This window comes from Emys orbicularis, chromosome 12, assembly GCF_028017835.1.
Source record: "Emys orbicularis isolate rEmyOrb1 chromosome 12, rEmyOrb1.hap1, whole genome shotgun sequence".
In the NCBI taxonomy this organism is placed as follows: Eukaryota; Metazoa; Chordata; order Testudines; family Emydidae; genus Emys; species Emys orbicularis.
Window position 1 is genome coordinate 45,337,394 of NC_088694.1, and position 20,681 is coordinate 45,358,074.

A 20,681-nucleotide genomic window follows, 5' to 3' on the forward strand; every position below is an offset into this window, starting at 1 on the left:
TCTCCCGATTGTTCACATTTGCTGTCTGGTCACCCTATTTCCCACCCTGGGGTAGGTGCTGTAGATTTGGCAGTGCACTGCAGTTGCCCCAGCATCCCTATTATTGCATGGAGACACTGCCCTCACCATGCTCTGTACTGCTGCCTGATCTGTGATTAGGATAGGCCGCAGAGAAATGTATTCCTGATCATGCAAACTGTGCAGTCACATGCACCCTTTATCTTGTACTGTGTGATGCAGTTCTCTCTACTTCACCTTCTAATGAAGAAAGTTCTGTAAGATTCTTAGCTGTGTCTCAGCCATCGTTCATTTGGGATTTGTGTCATCAGAATGGGCCATGTTCTCAAATTCCTTACATCTCCATAAATCCATTTTATACCGCTGGCCTCACTGACTTCAGTGGAATGATACTGGGGATCTGGGGAACTCATCATTGATTTCAGTGGATCTACATTGCTTTACCCAAGCTGGGGATCTGGTCCATTGATTTCAGATGATCTGCACTTAGAGCTGTGCACAGATACAAAATTTATATCCATGGGTGCAGATATCCACAGATATAAAGCTGACCTCTGCAGCGCTGCAGGGCTCTAGTGACAATAAGCAACACCAGCAGGGTCGTGGCCAGCAACCGGACGAGAAACTGCAGCAGCATGTCAGACCACTCGCAGGAGCCAGCGCCCAGCCCAGCCGTGGCTGTACTGCCCCCAGCACGGGCCACTGGGGCAGGCACCAGGCTCACCGGCAGCTGTCCCTGCTCACGCTAATGTGTGCATCGATCTTGCACACTCCCAGACAGCAGTTGCACACCACTATTAAATGACCTCCAGAAGTGGACCACCATGGAGATAATCTTGCTTATCACTGAGCTGAATTTCTTCCGTTGACCGCTGGAAAAGAGTCTGAGACATAGGTCCTTGTATTAGAGGCCTAGTATGAGACAGGACCTGCTCACAGAATCTGGCAAGAACAGGGCTAATATTGCAGAAATATACATTCTATGAAGTGCTAGTCACAGAGTACTTATGCAAACACATTTTGATATTAAGTGGTACCAGAACATTCTGATATTAAGGATGATACAAAAAAATTCCCCAAGGATAACACACTGACCCCTCCTGAAAGATAAGGTCAGGATAACAGTATGTAATAATGTTTTAATTAAACCAACATGTACAAGATAATGAATAATAACTAGCCATGTTAGGGGGAAGTAACTACAATAACTATGTCACAGGGCCAGTACCATCATGTTTGTATCGGAGTAAAAAGATGTAATTCAGAGAGAGTATTTTTGTTTGGCCTTAGGGAGGAATGGAATGTCCCACCGTTCACTGTTCTTACGAGTATACATGTATTAGTGTTTCAGTGGATAACGCAGAATACCAGTACCATGCTTTGTTGAAAATATACCAGGCTTAATGCCTTTGTCCCTTAATGGATCTTGTGGTCATTAGGTGGTTCACTCGAGGTCTGACATGCCAGCTGTTTGCACTGGGCTATGGGGACACACAAAGGAAACACACATGCAGCCAAACATCTATTAACATCTAATCAGACTGGTGACCCTCACATGCAGCCAAAAACACACACGCAGACAAACATCTAACCACAGTCGTGACCTACAGCATTAGGCAGTGATGCTGGTGTTACTTGTCTCGCTCTGGACACACTCAGGAGCCATCAGGGCCGGCTCCAGGCACCAGGCAACCAAGCTGGTGCTTGGGGCGGCACCTGGAGGGGGGCGGCACGGCGCTCGGGCCGCCGGGGAGAGCGGGGCCACAGCCGGGCTCGCCGCCCTCCAGGGCCGGCTCTGGCTTTTTTGCCACCCCAGGGGGGGGGGCGGCGAAAAAGCCTCCGGCCGGGGGGAGGGCGCCGGAGGGGAGGGCGGCCGGAGCCCTGGGAGGAGGGCGGCGAGCCCCGGCGGGGGCTCGGCTCTCCCCCCCGGCGGCCAGAGCGCCGGGGGCAGGGCGGCGAGCCCCGGCGGGGGCTCGGCTCTCCCCCCGGCAGCCGGGGGGAGGGCACGGGGGCGGCCAGAGCGCCGGGGGGAGGGCGGCGAGCCCGGCTGTGGCCCCGCTCTCCCCAGCGGCCCGAGCGCCGCGCCGCCCCCCTCCAGGTGCCGCCCCAAGCACCAGCTTGGTTGCCTGGTGCCTGGAGCCCGCCCTGCCGCCCTCCCCCCAGCGCTCTGGCCGCCCCCGCGCCCTCCCCCCGGCTGCCGCCCTGCGCTCTGGCCGCCGGGGGGAGAGCCGAGCCCCCAACGGGGCTTCCCGCCCTCTCGCCGCCCTGCCCCCAGCGCTCTGGCCGCCGGGGGAAGAGCCGAGCCCCCGCCGGGGCTCGCCGCCCTGCGCTCTGGCCGCCGGGGGGAGAGCCGAGCCCCCGCCGGGGCTCGCCGCCCTGCCCCTGGCGCTCTGGCCGCGGGGGGGGGGAAGAGCCGAGCCCCCAACGGGGCTCCCCGCCCTCTCGCCGCCCTGCCCCCGGCGCTCTGGCCGCCGGGGGGAGAGCGGAGCCCCCGCCGGGACTCGCCGCCCTCCCCCCCCCCCGCGCCCTGCCCTCCCCTCCCCTCCCCTCCCGGCCGGAGGCTTTTTCGCCGCCCCCGCAAAAAAGCCAGAGCCGGCCCTGGGAGCCATCATGCTGTATTGTGGGGAAGCCTCTGCACTGGCTGTTCCTAGATTTGTAAATTTTAAAGCAGGAAGGATCCATTACATTAAGTAGACACACCTCCCATATAACACAGACCTACCTATATTGAGTATAGATAACTCAGGGCCCAATCTAATTCACATTCAAATCAAAGAGAGTTTTACCATTGACCCCATCTGCGACAAAGCTGTCCCAGAGAAAGGGAATAGATCCCTTACATTCCATGACCTGTGATCACAATGTTCCCTCCTGGCCTTGGAATAGATAGATAGATATGATTTTTAAGCCAATGTGAATACTTTTGGGAGGAGACATTTTTGAATATTTGGCCCTGGCAATGCTGCCTTATTTTCCAACAAGAAAAGGTTTAATTTGAATTTTTGGGACCAGCCCTAGTTATCTAATTGTTTTTATTCTTGCTTACAAGGCAGATTCCTCCTTTGTCCTTGTTTCTGAGCTCTGCGGGCCTCCAGGGAATAACAGCCGTGGTACACGTTAGATAAATCACCTGGATAAATCTCCTTAGCAAGGCACCAGTGGCTCACTGTTAGGAAGGTTTGGCTTGGGTACCCACCATATCAAAAGGTGATCTTGTCTTAAGTGGTGACTCCAGAGCGCTGGTAGGATGAGAATTGCTTGCTTTGATTGAGAAAAAGGTGAACTATAATCAACATTATTAACGAATTCTAAGCGGCTGCATTATGAGTCAGTCTCCCTTTCCCAGTCAACAGTAATTCTTTGGTCACAGACTTAGGAGGGCAGGAAGATATAGGAATGCATGTATTTCAGTGTCTTATTTTCATTTTACAGTTTTATACCATCTGAAAGAATACTGGCATTATCTGCTGGAATCCCAAGAAGCTTGGGATTCCAGCAGGTAAGCTTCCTAGCACTTAACTGAACATGATTCTGATTTCAGCACCAGCAAATGTACATCTTGAATTTATTTCTGCACTGACATCCAGATCTGTCTTTCTATCAATATTCTTTTAGTGGGATAATTTACCAAGGTATATGTTGATGTCCTTTGCTGATCTCTCTCTCTCTCTCTCTCTCTCTTTCTCTCTCTCTATCCATCATTTGCATATGCTTGTTTGTACACATATTTCCCTATACAACTCTTCATATCAATGACTGAATTTATCCAGAACCAAATCCACAGTAAACAAGGGTAAATGTCATAAAAGTCACGAAAGTCTCTGGGCCTAACATAGCATTCATATATACATGGGTTTGTAAATTTGATATTGGATAAAAATTAGAAAACAGGTTCTGAGAAATTTTGGTCCCATTTACACCAGTGAAATGTTGGTGTCAGTTTTTGAGAGGTATACAATTAAAAACAAATACATAAACCATTACAATAAGTGAACAACAATAAGAGAAATATCCTAGATGGACAGACAGACAGAACTTAAATGCAGGAGACTGTAATTATTAGTACCACATCTCTTTCTACTGATTGCATCCACCACCACTTCATTTTCTTCTTCTGCATGTCTTTTCTCCTCCAATTTTAGAGTGAATAAGTTTGATTAGAGTTTCCAAAAATTTGATCAAAGTGGGTCAGATTTTTTTCCCTTGGAAAATTTCAAATTTTGTATCAAAAATAATATATATATATATTGTTTTTCAGCAAATGAGAAACAAAACAAAAAAAATGACCAAAACCAACTAACCAACCAACCAAAGGAATATTTGGGGAAGATTTGGATTCCTGGTTAAAAAATGGAAAACTTCCAAGGAAAGCAGATGCTTTACGTGAAAATTTCTTTTTGTAAAAAAACATTTTTGAGATAATTTTGTTGACCGGCACTAAAAGAAACACCAGACAAACTGAGGCAAAAAGCAGGAGTAGAATGGTGCTGAGCTCTTTGAGGGAACTCCTGGGAGTCCTATTCTGAGCCCAAACCAGCAGAAAGCATCCCAGAAGGAGAAGTGATGGACAATAGAAGCAAGTCTCTAGCTCATTTGTGCACCACAGTCTTAATTACGAGGAACCAGTTTGCAAGAATCTTTTTGAATGGCAAAGGCAGATGCTGATCCAGAATGTGATCCCAATTCTGGGGTCACATTCAGATCCACAAGTTTCAGTCCAGAGTCATTTGTCTCAAAATCATGGCTGTCCCCAGGAAGATAATATCCTGCCAAAGGTTCTCCTTAGAGCTCCTTTCATTTCATTGTTCCTCAGGCTGTAGACAACTGGGTTTAACAACGGTGTGAGGATGGTGTAGCAGAGGGACAAGAATTTGCTGGTACTGGGTGAACTACTGGACTTGGGCTGGAAGTAGGTGAGACCAGCCCTGCTGAAGAGCAAGACTACCACAGTGAGATGTGAGGAGCAAGTAGAGAAGGTTTTCCGCCGTTCCTCAGCAGACGGCATCTTCAGGATTGTGGCCAAGATGCAGATGTAGGACCAAAGTATCAGTGCAAATGGGATCACGACAAATAATACAGTTGAGGTAAGGGCTTCAATTTCAATCATGTAGGTGTCTCCGCAGACCAGCTCTAGTACAGGTGGAGCATCGTAGAAGAAATGGTCAATCTCATTAGATGGGCAGAAGGGGAGATTAAATACCCACGTGACATGCATTAGTGTCACAAGGCTGCTGCTTAGCCATGCAATGCCCACAAGCTGCATGCAAACACCTTTGTTCATAATGGCAGTATACGACAGGGGGCGGCATATGGCCACATATCGGTCATATGGCATTAGGGCCAGCAGGCAGCACTCTGTGCCCCCTAGGGAGATGAGGAAATACATCTGTGCAGCACAGCTGGAAAAAGATAGTTTTCTCCCCGGTGAGGAGGTTGATCAGCATTTCAGGGATGGTAACCGAGGTGTAGCAGATCTTGAGGAAGGACAAGTTCCAGAGAAAAAAATACATGGGGGTGTGAAGGGCTGGGTCAGCAAATGTTATAAGAATGATGAGAGCATTCCCTAGCAGGATGATCATGTACGTAACTAGGACCAACACAAAGAGTAAAACTGGAAGGTTAGAGAGACCAGAAAATCCCAGGAGGATGAACTCAATTGCAGTGGATTGGTTTCTTCCTTTCATGTCATCAGGATGTTTCACCTCCTAAGGAAGTGAAGAGACACTCAGACACCATGGTGGTGGGAAACCTTATAAAATAGACCATTATGAAGCACCATGACCCTGGATAGATTATTGGCTGCAGGAATTAGACCCGAGACCTCTGGAACTTCACACATGAACCTCTACTGTCTATGCTAAAAAAGCCATCTGTTAGCCAACGCTCATCAACCTCTATGTGGCCCAGTCACCAGCAGAGGGGGACACAGCTCCACACTCAGTGTGCATGGGTTACAGATAGATGAGCTAATACCGGGATAGATGGATACTTAGATTATTGAAGGGAGGAAAAGTACTTTCTTCAGTCTGAATATAGATGGCCTCATTTATTTCAAGTATATGGGCCTAATTCTTCTGTCATTTACACCTCATGTCAATAAAGAATAACTCTGTTAAAGTCAATGGTGCTAATTCTGATCTCTTCAGGAGTAACTTCATCCAAATTACCAGAGTGGCCCTTGTATAAACTCAATTGAGGGGGCAGCAAACTCAGGACTTGGGCATAAGGTGACCCAAAAAAAAGGTTTAGAAGGAAAAAATCAGTGCAATTTGCACCAATTGGTCATGGTAGCCTTTGTGGCAAAATGACAGTAACTCACACGCAAGAGGAGGTGTTGGAGAAAAACAGTGGAAAGGAAGGAGTAAAAATCCCCTTCTGCCTGCTTGGCAGGTATATCACTCTCAAATCTGCCTTCAGTTACACCCGTGTATACCCAGAATCACTATTGATCCGAGTTCAGAGGAGTGATTCTACATTGTTAGTAGTGTAAATTAGAGCTTGGTGAAATTTTTCAGACAAATAGTTTATTCACTGAAAACCACAGACTGAAGTTCATGCAGAGTTCTCCAAATAGTTTTCATGGAACCAAAACAGTGGAAAAATTTCGGCAATGTCAAATAGAAATGTTTAATTTTGTTTTGATCTAGAACTTTGTGTTTCATTTTTCAGGGCAAAGTAAAGTAAAGAATTCACAAAATACCAAGGGGAGGTGATGGTGGTTTCTTCTTTATAAACTTTACCCCAGTGGTTAAGGGACTTATGTGCAATGTGTGAGACCCACATTTGATTCCCCAGTGTGCCTGAAGTGAAGAAGGGATTTGAAGTTGGGATACTGGAAGAGAGCCCTAACCACTGGGCTATGGGGGAGCTCTCTCTCTCAAACTCTCCTCTTGAATCTGTTCTGTTTTGTGTAATCCATTGCAGCAAAGGGAGTGTGATCCATGGTCTCCCCTCACCCAAGTAACCACTAGGCTACAGCGTCATTTTCATTCTCTGGCTCAATTGGCCCTGCAGGGTGCTAAGTAGTTTGTGCATAGGTCAGTGTGCTCCCATCCCCTTTTAAGAGTGGGAGAAGCACCAGATACCATCCCAGGACAGGGAAGGGTCGGAGACCCAAGATATGAGGCTCTCAGAAAAGGCACGAGATGCAGCTAGCACTGTAACTGTGAAGTTAGTGTATGCAGTGTTGTGGTAGCTGTGTTGGTCCCAGGATATTTGAGAGAAAAGGTGGGTGAGGTTCAACAGAAGATGATTCACCTATGTTGTCTCTCAAACATTAATTAGTTCATTCAACCACCCTGTAGCACGGGGGTAGGGGGAACAAGTTTCCCTCTGTTTCCCACTCCATTTTAAATCAAGACTGGATGTTTTTATAAAATCTCTGTTCTATGAATTATTTTGGGAAAGTTCTCTGGCCTGTGTTCTGCAGGAGGTCAGATTAGATGATCACAATGGTTCCTTCTGGCCTTGGCATCTATGAATCTATGAACTGAGACATGAAGAGATTTACCCAGGTGTGTAAAGTTATTCCAATGTCTTACTGGCTTTTATTTTTAAAGGGACAACACATGGCTTTCAGTTACCTAAACTCCTTTGACAATCCCAGCTTGGATGGATGCATACGTTATGTGACGAAGAGTAACACTGAAAATAGTCTAATGCCATTCTATCTACTAACAAGATATCTCCAAATGGAATGCTGTGTTCTGATTCTGCTATCCCCATCTCAAAAGAGGATACAATAGAAATAGAGGGAGTTCAGATCTGGACAATAACAAGGATTACAAGAATGGAACAATTTAAAATAATACACATTGGAAAACATAATCCCAACTATACATATAAAATGATGGGGTCTAAATTTGCTGTTACCACTCAAGAAAGAGAGCTTGGAGGCATTGTGGATAGTTCTCTGAAAACATCCATTCAATGTGCAGTGGCAGTCAAAAAAGTGAACAGAATGTTGGGAATCGTTAAGAAAGGGATAGATAATAAGATAGAAAATATCATATTGCCTCTATATAAAACCATGCTATGCCCCCATCTTGAATACTGCATGCAGATCTCGTCACCCCATCTCAAATATATATATATATATATATATATATATATATATATATATATATATATATATATATACATACTGAAATTGGAAAAGGTCTATAAAATCATGACTAGTGTGGAGAAAAGTCACCAAATGAAATTAATAGGCAGCAGGTTTAAAACAAACAAAAGAAAGTATTTCTTCACACAACACACAGTCAACCTGTGGAACTCTTTGCCACAGAATGTTCTTAAGGCCAAAACTATAACAGAGTTCAAAAAAGAACTTGATAAGGGATGCAAAACCATGCTCTGAAGTGTCCCTAGCCTCTGATTGCTGGAAGCTGGGAATGGGCGACCGGGGATGGATCACTTGATGATTACCTGTTCTGTTCATTCCCTCTGAAGCACCTGGTATTGGTCACTGTGGGAAGACAGGATACTGGGCTAGATGAACCATTCGTCTGATGCAGTATGGCCATTCTTATGTTCTTATGTAACAATGCAAAGATGAGAAGCTTGCCAGAAACAAAAGAGCTGGTTGGGGAAATATTTTCCCTCATGGACAATTTTGATGAAAATGAAAGTGTTTTCTCTTTTCTTCAACATTTTTGAAGTGTTTTGAATTTTCATTGAAAAAACACAATCTCCAATTTTTGTTTTGATTTGTTTTGTTTTTGGTTGTCAAACATAATTTTAAAAAATAACACTTTGGAGATTATCTCTTTTTCAATGAAAATATGTTTATTTTATTTTATTTTTAGGAAATGGATTATCTTGGTGAAAATTTCCACTAAAAATATAGAATGAAAAATTTACCTGTTTTGAAAGAGACATTTCACCTGTTCTGTCTTGAACAGTGATCAGATATATCCCATTCGATTGCTTTCTCACACACACATGTAGTACACAGCTTCCATCCATCCATCCTGCATCCAGCTATGTCTAAGACAGACATCACATATGTGTCTGTGCACTGTAATAGCAATCATAACTAAATAAACACTCATTAATGAGAGTGATCCATTGTCATCATTCATTCCTGAAAGAAGCTCTTTCTTTGATGTAGGCTCTCATGTTATTGTTAATTTCAAATCAAAAAGACCCGGGGGATTTTTATTCTTTCTCACTCTCCTCCCACCTTCCACTCCTTCCTGTTTCAGGGATCTCACAAGTATTGTGGCACATGCTACCAAAGGGATCTATTAACATATTTATGTAGCTGTGAACAAAAGCAATTTTATCCATTATATTGTGATCCCTGAAGAGAGATTCTGTCTATTCGCCTCAGGTGGAAAATGAGATATCTTTTGACCACGTTTTTTTTTTAATGTTTCTTTCAAAGTTTCAAGTGGAACCACCAAAAGATTGGATTATTTTCAAAGTTCATGGGCCAAATTTTCTAAAACAGTGGTTTTCAACCTGTGTTCCACAGACTATGTCTAAGGGGGCCACGAAAGGTGACTATGAAAATAAAGTTTCAGATCCCAAAAAAGGAATTCCATTTTTCAGATCAATCAAAAGCATGTGAATACTCCTCCTACAGGACAAATCCTGGAGTGTTGTCATTACCATAGACGCCCACAGTTTAGCACCCTTTCTCATGCAGCATCAAATTCCTTTCCGAACATGTGCAACATTTATAGTTGAATTCTGTTCAGTCAGTTTTCGGTCTAAGACTTCTATGGCAGGGGTCTGGATACCACAGCTTGAAATTCCAAAAGGGTCTGCCCCTGCATTCAAATATTGTCAGGGGTCCACAAATGAAAAAAAGGTTGAAAACCACTGCTCTAAAAACTTCTCGACTCAGCCTCTAGTTTTGTGCAATTTGTGACATGATCTTGCAAATATACAGTGTGCCCTGTCCCCTTCTCTTCCCTTATCTTCTGCTGCCTCCAGTGTCCATTATACAGTATAGCTGCCCCTTCCCCACCCCTCACCCTCTGCTGCTCCTAGTGCACATTATACAATGTAGCCGCCCCTTTTCAGTCCCTCACTCTGTGCTGCACCCGGAGGTCTACTATCCAGTATACATTGTACAACAATCTATTCTTCTTAACAAAGAGAAGGCTGAGGAATGACTTGATTACTGTCTATAAGTATCTACTTGGGAAAAATATTGAATTGTGATCTTTTCAAAGTAGCAGAGAATCATAGAATCATAGAAACGTAGGACTGGAAGGGACCTTGACAGATCTTCTAGTCCAATCCCCGTACTCACGGCAGGACTATGTATTATCTAGAGCATCCCTGACAGGTGATTGTCTAACCTGTTTTTTTTAAAACCTCCAATGCTGCAATTTAAGGCCAAAGTCAAATAGGGAAGGCATTTAAGTAGAGGTGCTTGGGAATTTTTTGTAGGATGGATTTTCTGGCAGAAAATGCAATTTCCACAAAAATGAATTCCATTGGAAAACTTAAAATGGGAATGTTAGGTTTTGGGTCAGTTCGACTCAGATGAGAATATTTTGCTTTTTGGAACTGACCCAAAATGATTTGTTTCAAAGCAGTTCAACAAAACATTAAACCGCATTTCCCTATCGGTGCATTGCCTTCTGGGAATTGTAATTCCAGCTCCCTGGAGGTCTACATCACCAGTAATATAATGTGGAATTCCACTTGCCCACGTTCCATGGTGCATCATGGGAGTCATATGTTTCTGGGTGGATTATGAGGGAGGTAGTACATTCTGTACAATGAGCCTGATTCAGATGGGAGAATGGAGCCATCTGGTCAGCTTAATGAACCAAAAATAAATATTTTTATTGCTGGAATCTCAAAATGTGTTATGATATGATAGGGGTCTATAAAATCAAGACTAGTGTGGAGAAAGTAAATAAGGAAGTGTTATTTACTCCTTCTCATAACACAAGAACTAGGGGTCACCCCATGAAATTAATAGGCAGCAGGTTTAAAACAAACAAAAGGAAGTGTCACCGAAATATCGGGTCCACCTAGCTGAGAGCCAATAACAGCCAGACAGGGATAAGGAAGAGTTGCTTTATTCTGCAGAAGAAAGGAGAGCTTTGCACCTTGGTACAAAGACTCTGTCTTACACACACTTTACAGATCCTTTATACACATTCAGACAAAGGCCCTTGCCATGTTAACACTTGATTGGTGGTGGTCAGACCCGTGCTTTTGCTATCTGGTCAGTGAAAACTGGCTTGGGACCAGCTCCAACTACCATAAGGCCTTGAAAGGGAAAACAGTTGAAAAGTTCAGGCTACTGTGTACTTGAAGTGTCTGCTTCCCCCTAATGGCCACTGGTTGACATAAAGGCTGCTCTGTTAAGGGGGGGTCATTAGTAACTTTTACAGTCCCCCCTTCGGGCCTGACAAATTCAAAAATTGTCAGGCCCATTACACAATTTGCGATCAAGCTGGAGGGACAGATACTGGATTTTCATATGGACAGCAGAGCTTTTGATCATAGCATTACACAGGCATTTGGCACATTGTATCATTATCCAGATAACACATAGAAAGAAAAGAATCCATTTAACAATTGTTGAAAGAGCCCCGTAAACCATGACCCAAGGTCTGGAAGGAGGTCCTTAAAACTAAAGGTGTGATCAAGAGATACAGCACGGAAAACAACAGCAGCATTCTCAATGGCTTGTAAATCCTGCTCAATTAAGCCATAATGATTAACATAAAAACAACATTTTTCCCCGATGCGAGCACAAGTCTCCCCCCCCCCCAATTGGTTCATATGCTTGGAAGGAGCATTGAGAACATTTGCACTTCCACCCAGAAAGTTTCCAAGTATGTCTCCATGGCCACAGATCAGATGGTACTCCTGATGTGTCTGTAAGGGCAGTGGGCCAAGCCTGATGCTCTAGATCATTCCGAATGGCCATTAGCTGGTCATTCAGGAAATCCTGAATTTCTGAACATGCTAGATCCCACTGCAATGCCTTCCCAGCCTCAGTGATATTCAATACCATCTCTGTCAGCAACTTCTGGGTCATAGAACTAAGGGCGGAGATAACATGTAACTCACCAACTCCAGCCTGTACCTGGGTTAGCTGTGCCCCAATTTCTCATCATGTTTTGGTTCTTAAAAATATTCCAAACTGCTGCTGCACTATTGGCCCCATCCCAAAGGGATCCGGTCAAGTCTCTCTTCTTTCTAGAGGAAATAACCCAAACCCTCTTTTGTGCTAATCTAATGGCAGCCCCCTGTGAGCAATTTGGGTATGTAGAGGTGATCTGGAAACTGGATAAAGGTAATGAAAATTTAACAGTCCCTAGTGTAGTGTTAATCACAGTCCATTGATATCCTAATACATTTTTCTTTGGTGTAGTACTATACCACATTCCCAAGCATGGGTTCCACAAGTTTCTTCACCAGGGTCAGTTCTTAATGTCTCTTGTAGGCAGGAATCCCTGGACTTTGTGGCTTCAATGAAGCAAGTGTTCCTTCTTCTCTTTTCCTGAAACAGTGTGGTTTAGCATCATACAGGGGATAGGTTACTAGCACATCACCCTGTAATGGTTTTGCGTCTTCTAAAAAAATTCAAAGGCACAGTAGGTCTGTCAGTGGACAAGGGAGAGGTTACTAGCACTTCACCTTGTCTTTTTTTTCCTTTTTCCTGCTGTCCAGAAGGCACAGCAGAGCTAGAAGGAGAAATAGGCTTATCAGTCGGAGAGTCCTCCCGAGGTGGAGGGGTCTTTTTACAGTGAGAAGCATTGGTCCAGGTAGGCAGTCCTTGGCACTTCACAGCGGTGTTGGTGGTTAACAGGACTTGGAAAGGGCCTTTCCAGCATGGAGCCAAAGCAGTCTTTCATTGGTGGATCTTTACATAGACTCAGTCTCCTTGTCTCAATGAATGGCAGGGCTGCTAGGTTCTTTGGGTAGCACTTCTTTTATCTGTGAGAAAAGAAACCTAACACATTTCATTAATATCTGGCAGTGTTTTGCAGATCTCATAGTTGCTTGGGCACATTCAGGCCCCCCTTTTCTTGGCTGTCAGCCAAGTCTTAGCTGTGGGCAGTGTCCTTGACTGGGGCCAGCATTTTATCTTTGGGCTGAGCTTGCTAGCTATTTTTTCCAGTTAACTCGTTCTGTTCTTTTTCCTTCTTCCCTTTTTGGCTTCTTTTAACCTACAAAGGAAACTTCCATTCTTCACTCATACACCTTTTCCCAACAATGAACACATACACATTGCCATTATACAGTACATTAGTCTTATTACTCAATGAATGCCATTTACACCCTTCCAGTAAAATAACTTTATTACAGAGCTTTGGAGCAACAAGCCAGGACAAGCACACCCACTTTTGAGGAGTCCACTTGGTACAACCTCTGGTGTCCAATAGCTTTCCTCCCTCCCCAGCCCTCTGGCTAGAAATCTGAGGTAGCCAGAAGGATCCCATGGGCAATATGGGGAGTGGGTTAACATTCCATGTCCTTGCTTCCAAAGACTGTTGGTATGCAAATTTTAACAACAATTTTGGCCATAGAACACAAAAATAATTCCTATTGTGCCAGTAAATGCATGGTACGTTGAATGCTGTTCAGCTGGCATCCTCTGATGATCTGAAAGACAAAAGAACAGAGGTCTACCCCTTCTGGGCAGTCAGTCATTGCTTAAAATATTTCCTTTATATACACATACTCTTGTTGATTTTAGGCAAAACAGAGGAATTACCCCATATTTCCTTGTATTTGTTTCATAGGCAGCCCAGGTTTCAGTGGCTTCTACCTTATTAGTTAGAAAATTGCATTAATACAGATGCTTTCTGGCTTGCTTCCAGATCCAAAGCTATCCACAGCTTAAAGATTCTTACTTATAAAGGGACACAATTAACTTTCTCAGACTTTTGATTGCCTTTTACTTCTAACTCCTGCTTTCAAACACACAGTGATCTGAAAGAGACAAACCAACCTATATTAGTAGTCTGAAAGAGACAAACCAACCTATATTAGTAGGTCTGCATTTCTTTTACCTCTGCTACAATATACACTGCACATGTTCTGGGGAAAATGCACATCCTCTCCACAATTCAATTTCCACAACACTAGCCACATCAATTTCTACACAAGGTGTAACTATTTCTTTTTGAACACCGGGTAAAGACCATTTACTTAACATATAATCCAAAGGGCTATCCTTAGAGGGTTTTACCAGAGACCCACCCATCTGTCTGCTGACACTCTAACAGAGAATTACACAGAGCACAGAGGGAATTATGGCCTAATAGGATCCTATTACAGGAATTTCTACTAATACTGACCGCTACAGGGGACCGGACAGAAGGATCTTAATTCGACCTCAGAGCTTCATCGCACGCGATGGCTTCCATTCTGAGGAATTACGAATGAGAGGCTCAGTTCCGTCCACACACCTAATGCCCAAATGTATAAGACAGAAATTCATTAACCGGTTAACCAAAACCAAACCAAACCAAACCAGAGCCAGAACCAGATAGTGTCTCCTTATCCTATTAGGACTCACCTTATGAACCCCAGGGGCTGCGATGAAGCAGAGAAAAGGGGTGAAACATCCCATTGGCGCCATTCCCAGTTCACCGCAGCCGTCCGGAGTCCAATGTCCGAGCTAGGAGAGTCCCGGCGGAGTCGCCAGAAACTGTCACTGAAATATCGGGTCCACCTAGCTGAGAGCCAATAACAGCCAGACAGGGATAAGGAAGAGTTGCTTTATTCTGCAAAAGAAAGGAGAGCCTTGCACCTTGGTACAAAGACTCTGTCTTACACACATTTTACAGATCCTTTATACAAATTCAGACAAAGGCCCTTGCCATGTTAACACTTGATTGGTGGTTGTCAGACCCGTGCTTTTGCTATCTGGTCAGTGAAAACCGGCTTGGGACCAGCTCTAACTACCATAAGGCCTTGAAAGGGAAGATAGTTGAAAAGTTCAGGCTACTGTGTACTTGAAGTGTCTGCTTCCCCCTAATGGCCACTGGTTGACATAAAGGCTGCTCTGTTAAGGGGGGTCACTAGTAACTTTCACAGAAGTATTTCTTCACACAACGCACAGTCAACCTGTGGAACTATTGCCTGAGGATGTTGTGAAGGCCAAGACTGTAACAGAGTTCAAAAAAGAGCTAGATAAGTTAATGGGGATAGGTCCATCAATGTCTAGTAGCCAGGATGGGCAGGGATGGTCTCCTTAGGCTCAGTTTGCCAGAAGCTGTTGTTGATTACCTGTTCTGTTCATTCCCTCTAAGAGTACCTGGCATTGGCTACTGTCAGAAGACAAGATAACGGGCTAGGTGGACCATTGGTCTGACCCAGTATGGCAGTTCTTATCTTCTTAATCAAATGTTTCAATATTTCCAAACCACAATTTTTTCAGAATTTCTATTTTGTGAAAAATTTTGAACTTTTATTTTTTTTTATCCTCATTTGGAATGAAAACAAATGTTGAAATGCCAGCTTTTCCTGGGGGACAGGAATTCCAATTATTTTCCAGCTCTGCTTTTAAACCACCTATGCAATTATGAGGTCCCCACTACAGCAGCCCAAGTCAAACTACCTATAGGAAAGAGGACCACTGGTGCCATAAAATATAATGGTTAGAGCTGGCTCATTATCCAAAAAAAGTTAAATATTTTGAGTTCCTTTTCCCCCTACCAATTTCTATCATCAACATTTCTGAGAAAATATTTGGGAAATTCAGAAAAGGTCAACCACCCAAGGGAACTTTTCTATAGAACTGAGATGTTTTTGAATTAGACCTGGTAAAGCAATGGGAGGCGAGAGAAAAGAAATGTCCATTCATATTGTCTTTTTATTTTGTTTTTTTGTTTTTTTCCCTAAAATATTAATAGATTTTAAGGATTCAAGTAATAATAAAATAATATTCTAAAAATGAATTTTTCCCCTCGTTTCTTTTGTTAAAATTAAAACATTAAAGGAAAAATGTCATGGAAAAACAAAACTCAGTAAATTTCACCAGCACTATATTACACAAGGGAAGCATCTCCATTATGGCTGAGATGCTACTTGGGAAATATTTCTCAGAGGCTCATGTGACTGAAGAAAAATTATCTGATTTTTTTAAAAGATTTTCATTGCTATTTTCCTCAAAGCATCTTTCACCTCCTTGTTCCTGAAGCTGTAGATAATGGGGTTCAAGAGCGCAATCCCCACTGAATAGAAAAGAGAGAACAACTTGTCCACACCCAGACCATAGCTGGACTTGGGGCGTGCATATACGATAAGGGCAGTCCCATAGCACAATGTCACCACGATGAGGTGTGAGGAGCAGGTGGAGAAGGCTCTATGTCTGCCTTCAGTAGACCTAATTTTCAGGATGGTGGAGATGATACAGATGTAGGACACCAGACTCAGCAACAATGGCATCATGAGGGTGAAGGCAGCACCCATGATGATCTCGATCTCCATCCAGTAGGTGTCCCAGCACACCAGCTTCAGCAGTGGCTGGATATCACAGAAAAAGTGATTGATCACATTGGACCCACAAAAAGGAAGTGTGAATACAGAGGTTGTGTGCCCCATAGCCACCAGCGTGCCACAGATCCATGAACCACCTGTCAGCTGGATGCAAACCCTCTTATTCATGATAGCAGTGTAGCGCAATGGGTTGCATATTGCATTATAGCGGTCATACGCCATAGAAGCCAGGAGAAAGCATTCAGTAATGCCAAAGAATAGAAAGAAAAACATCTGTACAGCACAACTGGAAAAGGAAATATTCTTATTCTCTGAGAGGAGGTTGGCCAGCATCTTGGGTAGAGTGACTGAGGCGTAACAGAGGTCCAAGAAGGACAAGTTCCTCAGGAAAAAGTACATGGGTGTGCGCAGGGTCGGATCAACATATATGACAACGATGATGAGGATGTTGCCCAGCACTGTGACAATGTAAATGCATAGAAACACCACAAACAGAATGAGATTCATGTCTCGGTGGTTAGAGAAGCCGAGAATGACAAACTCAGTCACAGAGGTGTTTTTTCTCATTTTCTCCCTCAGCATATTTCATCTTGAGAAGTAAAAAAGAAAACTTGTTAGTATGATGTTTTAAATCAAGTCAAATTGGCTTCTATCTATCTATCTATCTATCTATCTATCTATCTATCTATCTATCTATCTATCATGACTTGTCCCCTATCACTCCACCCATACATTCCTCAAACTGATATGAATCAGGAAAGAGACCTATTCTCCTCTCACAAGACTGTCAATCCAGAGAAACTTCACAAATGTTGATAGTTCGTTTTCTCCTCTCAGTCACACCAGCTTTATATTGGTGTATGTTCCTAACCTCAGTGGAAATACAGTTTTATACTAGCGTCAGAGAAACAAAATTTTGACCAATGAAATTATAATTGTATAAAACAGCTTGAATGGATTTACACTGGTGGAACTAAATGTCAAAATCTGCCTTCAAGTCTCTTGGAGCATGTATGTTAAAATAAAATATTACCCTTTACCAGATTCTAATCTTGTGAGTGACACAATCAGGGAAGTTAGGCCAATATACATCACTGAGAACATAGACTTTCTTATCATAATGTCAATGCATGGCAATTCCAACTAACTACATGGGAACAGACATGGGGGTTATGTTATGCAATGTGCTACAGAGATGGTCTGCTTCTCTTCTCCTTTCCATGTGATTGACAACAATCCATTGACTTCAGTGCCCTTAATCCTGATTTCATTCACATTCACTTAGCCCCCTCTTTGTTCATGCCTCCATCTCTGTGCCCCTCTTTATCTACCCATTAACCTTTCCCATTCTAAACCTTTTCTTATCCCTTTCTTTTCCACCAATTCTCCTCTTACTGACACTAAGATAAATCAGGAATAGCTTCACTGGACCCAAGTGAGTTGCACCAATATTATAATATGGTAAGGAAGATCAGGGTCCGTGTTTCTCTCTATTGGTATGTCTATATTGCACAGGTGTTTGAAGGTGTTTGGAGTACATACACTGTACGAGTCCCCTAGCACAGCAGTGTAGATGGTGAGGCATGGCTTAGACACTTGAGAGCCTTAGGGTAGGTACCCTACATGGCTCTCAACATCCCTAAGCCGTGCTTTTAAAAGCATACACTTTTATTTCTAGCAGTGTAGTGTCCTGCAGCCTTCCCACTGCTGGGAGCCTTTCACTGCCACACACTGCAGTGAGGACACAGCCTCCCTTTCCCTGTGGCATATAGATACACATGTAGTTCCTGTACCCTACACACTGCCACCAGTGAAGACAAAGCCTAGATCTAAGACATCTAGATCATTCTTGGAAAGGGTGAGTGCCTTAAAAAGGAATCAGCATTACTGAGTTCAGGATTTAATTTTAATTTTATCTTGCTATATATGAGGCCTTCTCTTCAGTGACATAGAGTTGGGTGTCTAATTTCCTTAGGCTCTTTTGAAATTCCCAATCTGATTTGAATAAATATTTTGAGAGTATCCCAAATGTCTGTGTCAATGGTTGTGTAGTGCAGGTTTGGCAGGTTGAAAGCTCATTGGTGCTGCCTGCACTCCCGTCTGGAGGCCAATGTGTTTCATTTCAATAAGGCCAAATAAGGTCAGCGTTATCATTTTGGCAGGAACAGAATAGAAAGGAATAAAATAGAAAAAAAGCATTTTGATATTGTTATTTAAAAATGCAGACAAAATCAATATGTTTCCATGTAAGATGTTTTGATTCTATCCAACCAGCATTTTCTGAAGGAAAATTGTGTTGGAATATTTTCAAATAGTTTTACAATTAACTGCAGTAGAGTTACCCATGGCTTTAAGCTAAGTGGGATTGAAATCAGGGTTTTAAAACAGAGCACATTTCAGTTCAAGAAATAATACAGATTTCACAAGACTCATCTAGATTGAGCTCATTTAGAAGAATCCAAGGAAATAAACATAATTCTAGACAAATGAAGAAATTTCTCACCTGGTCTGTATCCCACATTCATCTCCTCCCTGTGATTACCAAAGAATTCAGTCACGCATGGAACTGGAATATTTAACAGCTTCTTTATAAGCCCCAGGGACCTATGTTTTTTTACAGCCCAAATGCCTCATTATATGAAGCCATAACATAATTATTAAGAAAGTACTTTTCCTCCCGTTATAATCAGTGCCAAACATCTAATGATTTCAACAGAGTAGAATATGGCATTGAATGTTTTGCATCTTAGGGACAGACATCCAGCTGGCACTTAAGCTCCTAAATCCCATGGGCACATTTTCCAATCCCACCTCTAATGCCTAAGCAAGGACCTCAGGGTTTGATCCAAGTGCAGGATGCTTCCAGCAAAAAGCCATTGAGTACATGCAATTCCCATCCAAGGACAAGGGCAGAATGGTTGCAACACACCACAGTTACAGGCGTGAGCCCATAAAGGTTTCAACAAATGACAACAGCACTAGTCCAAAGGGAAGATTCTTACAAACAATAGTTCTTTGATCTACAGAAGCCTCAATATTTTCCACATGAGTAAGATTGGCAGAAACTGGCCCTAATTAATCCAGGGTAAAATTTTCAAAACAATCTAAGTGACTTGGAAACTTCAGTATCATTAACATAAGAATATAAGTATGGCAATACTGGGTCAGACCAAAGGTCCATCTAGTCCAGGATCCTGTCTTCTGACAGTGGCCAATGTTACATGTCCCAGAGGGAATAAACAGAACAGGCAATCATCAAGTGATCCATACCCTGTCGCCCACTCCCAGAGTCTAGCAAAATTTTGGGGGTGACTTAAGATACATCTACAGTACTGGCTGTTCATGTGTCTACATGTAAATGTGTGGTTGTGCCCACCCTGAAATCCAGTAGCACCTGTCTCAGGGTGAGTATGGGGTGAGTAAGCTAGCATGCCTGAGTGGTGTGAATAAGTACATGCCTCAGGCTGTGGAATGGCCCTGTGTCCATGCCAGTGTGAAATGTAGAAGGGGGAAGAAGTACTTACCAGGATTTGAATTCCAATAGTCCTTCACCCCCTTTCCCACAGTGCATTGTACCCTTTTCTGCCTGACCCTTACCCAATCGGTAATTGTCCCTGTCCCTCCCACCTCGATGTCACTGGCAGTGGTGAGCTGCAGTGGCTCACCAGAACACTTTTCTGCTACATTCTTTTGATCACTCCAGATGAACATGGAACCTTCTCCTAGAGCGGCCACTTGGCCAGCTGAGCACACATGTGTGGCCACTGTACTCATAGACTCATAGACTTTAACGTCAGAAGGGACTATTATGATCATCTAGTCTGACCTCCTGCACAATGCAGGCCACAGAATCTCACCCACCCACTCCTGTAACAAACCCCTAACCTATGTCTGAGTTATTGAAGTCCTCAAATCATGGTTTAAAGACCTCAAGGTGTAGAGAATCCTCCAGCAAGTGACCCGTGCCCCCTGCTGCAGAGGAAGGCGAAAAACCTCCAGGGCCTATGCCAATCTGCCCTGGAGGAAAATTCTTTCCTGACCCCAAATATGGCGATCAGTTAAACCCTGAGCATGTGGGCAAGACTCACCAGCCAGCACCCAGGAAAGAATTCTCTGTAGTAACTCAGATCCCACCCCATCTAACATCCCATCACAGACCATTGGGCATATTTACCTGCTAATAATCAAAGATCAATTAATTGCCCAAATTAGGCTATCCCATCATACCATCC

General features: G+C 43.5%; 2 pseudogenes; both read right to left on the reverse strand.

The window, feature by feature from the left end:
- Positions 1-4,756: 4,756 nt before the first annotated feature.
- LOC135886319 (olfactory receptor 10A3-like) lies at positions 4,757-5,702 on the reverse strand (annotated as a pseudogene).
- Positions 5,703-16,092: 10,390 nt separating this feature from the next.
- LOC135887093 (olfactory receptor 10C1-like) lies at positions 16,093-17,038 on the reverse strand (annotated as a pseudogene).
- Positions 17,039-20,681: the final 3,643 nt, after the last annotated feature.